We start from the raw sequence: 3,546 nt of genomic DNA, 5'->3' as shown, positions 1-3,546 counted from the left end.
ATACTGTAAAGCAAACTTTTGGCAAGGTATGAGAAATTGGAAGTTCAGACTTTGTTATCCTTATCAATAATAATGAGAGTTGAATCTTAATTCCACTTACTTGACCTTTACTAAAGCAAAGGAAAGTCAAGTGACTAATTAGTTTGATCTTTGAATCCTATTTATTTCCTAAGAAAAGGTTGGGATTATTGAAGTTGAGTTCAATTAGCAAAGATAACAGTTATCAATTATATTGAGCTAAGATAACTCCTGAGTTACTGATTTCTTAACCAAGACCAAAAGGAAAAGAAATTAAATCTGCCGGAATAAAAAATGTCTTCAGATTGGGAATGATCAATAACATGAATAAAAAGAGCAATATTGAACTGAAATATCTCAAGTAACATTAAATAAGAAAATCATAACATGAATGTAGCATAAACCAAATAGGCAACATAACTAATACAAGCAAGCATTAATGGTATCTGGAAATAAGAGATAACTGTCAAGCAAAAGAACATTGAACCTGGTAAAAAGATAATCCTTGAAGCAAATAAAATCCTAAAACTAAATCCTAATCCTAAAGAGAGAGAGAGAGGAGAGAACCTCTCTCAAAACTAAATCTAAATCATGGAAAGTGAATTATGAAAGCATGCTCTGAATGGATGCATTCCCCCACTTTATAACCTCTGGTCTATGCCTTCTGGACTTGGATTTGGGCCAAAAAGGGCTTCAGAATCTGCTATGAGTATTTTCTGCAATTTCTGGTGCGTGGCCTCTGTCACGCGTCCGCGTGGGTCACGCGGTCGCGTCAATTGGAGTCTTCCTTGTCGCGCAGTCGCGTCAGTCATACAGCCGTGTCATAGGTGTTCTTCTTTAGGCATGCGGCCGCATGACACTTGGCATGCGGCCGCGTCGTCCATGCGGTCGCATCGCTCCAGTTTCTTCACAAACTCTGTTTTTTGCTTTCCTTCCATTTTTGCATTCTTTCTTTCCATCCTCTAAACCATTCATGCCCTATAATATCTGAAAACACTTAACACACTTATCAAGATATCTAATGGTAATAAGAGAGGATTAAAGATAGGGAGCTTAAGGCCAAAGAAGCATGTTTTCAATCAAAGCACATTTAGGAAGGCAAATGTAAAACCATGCAACTAGTATGAATAAGTGGGTGAAGAGTTGATAAAATCCACTCAATTAAGCACAAGATAAACCATAAAATAGTGGTTTATCAACCTCCCCACACTTAAACAATAGCATGTCCTCATGCTAAGCTCAAGAGAAGCTATAAAGGGGTGAAGAGGGATGGTAGAATGTATGCAATGCAACCTATGAATACAACTACATGCTAAATGCTTTTACTTACTTGGTTAAGAGTAAATAAGTTTTTCAAGACAAATATAAATCAAATTTCACTAATTCAAATCATACAATAAAAAGCAAGTAAACTTGTAAGAAGATGGCTCATAAAAGCAGGGAACATAGAATCAAGCATTGAACCCTTGTAATGCTTTTTAAACATTGTTCTTCATCTAACCAATCAACAAATATTTAGCATATCAATGCAAACATCATGAGGTCTTCTAGGGTTGTAATGGGGCTGAGGTAAAGGTAAGGATATATGTATGGCCAAGTGAGCTTTATAAAGTGAATCCTTCATTAGTCTAAAATCTCACCTAACATACACATACTTTATATAAATTAAAATGCTTTACCTAGCTACCCAAATTTTTCCCACTTTTGTATTACATGCTCATGTATCAAACTTATTTTTGAATTTTATCCTATGTGCATTGATTCTTTTTATTTTGCATTTGGGGTATATATATATATATTGTATCCCCTTTATTTAAATACTTGAAATTTTTTTTTTTAATGCAGTATGCAGAGTGCAATGCTTAATATGAATGTTATGCAAGTATGCATGATTCCAAGTTTAATCAAAACTCAAAAATAGACAAAAATTCAAACTGAAGAAGAAACGATCATACCATGGTGGGTTGTCTCCCACCTAGCACTTTTAGTTAAAGTCCTTAAGTTGGACATTTGGTGAGCTCCTTGTCATGGCGGCTTGTGCTTGTACTGATCCAGGAATCTCCACCAGTGTTTGGAATGCCAGCATCCTCCGGGGTCCCAAACTAGGCACAGAAAGCCTTCAAGTAAGTTAAAGCAAGTAACTAGGCCCCAAGAGTGTTGATTGCCAGAATTAAATCCGGGGTCCCAAACCTTGCTTTTGCACCCGTCTTCTTGTTGAGCAATATTGTTCCATCCGGGTGGCAAGCAATCTGAATTCTCACTGCAGTGACCCAACAGCTTCTGAGATCCTTTCAATTGAGCTTGACACCAATCCTTGCACCTCAAGTTGAAGCGTGGAACCTTATTGAACCTTGTGCACCAGCTCTGAGTACGAGCCATTTCCCTCTTACTCTTAAAGCCGCAGAGAGCTCTAAGCTGGCCATCTGTTTCAAGCAAACCATATTCAAGTGGAAGATTAAAGATAAAAGGCAAGGATTTTACCCACTTGTAGTTTGTGTTGGGCGGTAATGGCCTTGGGATAGGTGTTTCCAATGGTTCTGTAAGTTCTACTCCCTTATAATCTTCTGTGAATTCTACCATTTCTTTGCAAATTTCTTCCACTTCAACCATATCTTGATCAGAGTCTTCAATATCTCCCTCATCATCGCTCAAGTCATATATTGGAGGTTGAGAAAAATCTACCTCAGCATCATCTTCATGTTCACTCGTGGAAGATTCTTCTGTCTCAAAGAAATCACTTGCGGATGCAAGTTCGTAACTAAGAGAACAGGACTCGTGATCATTATCATCAAGGAAACCTGTGTCCTGGGTTATTCCGTCCAGTTCTTCATAAGATATTTGTATTGGAGGCGGTTCAAAATCCTCCTCAGCATCAATTATAGCATCCTCGACGGAGTCTTCCATGGCTCTGTGTTCCCATGGAGGTTCAACATCTCCTAAATCTTCAACCAACTCTTCCTCTTCTATAATGACAGCATCCTCTACTTGTTCCAGTACGAAGTAATGCTCTATGCTATCCACTGGAGCTTCTCGTGTCTTCTCCACAACACATTCTTCATTAGATTCTCCACATGAAGCCATGGGAGTCTGTTGAGTGTCCGAACGTCTGAAAGATAATTGATTTATTATTTGCTCCAGTTGATGAAGGGTTGCATTAAATTGGTTTATTGATTCTTCGAAGCGAACCTGTGATTCTGGCTTTGATGGATATAGGCATGGTGTATAGGGGAGTGGTGGTTCTTGGGAGTAATTGGATTGGTGTTGGGGTGGATAAGGATCATGTGGTAGTGAATGGTGAAAAGAAGCTTGTGAGTATGGTGGATTGAGGTTGTATTGACAGGATGGTCTCTGAGCACAGGGTAGGGCTTATTGGTAGCTACAAGGCGGTCCACCGAATCTATCAGTTGGGCATGCATTGTAAAATGGTCTTTGTCCGTGATATCTAGGGGGATGTTGTTGCCTAAATGGTTGATCAGATCCTCGTGGCTCCATCCATCCTTGATTGGTCTGACCTTGATGCATATTCCT

This window comes from Arachis duranensis, chromosome 1 (assembly GCF_000817695.3).
Source record: "Arachis duranensis cultivar V14167 chromosome 1, aradu.V14167.gnm2.J7QH, whole genome shotgun sequence".
NCBI classification, from domain to species: Eukaryota; Viridiplantae; Streptophyta; class Magnoliopsida; order Fabales; family Fabaceae; genus Arachis; species Arachis duranensis.
This window is presented reverse-complemented; position numbering follows the sequence as displayed.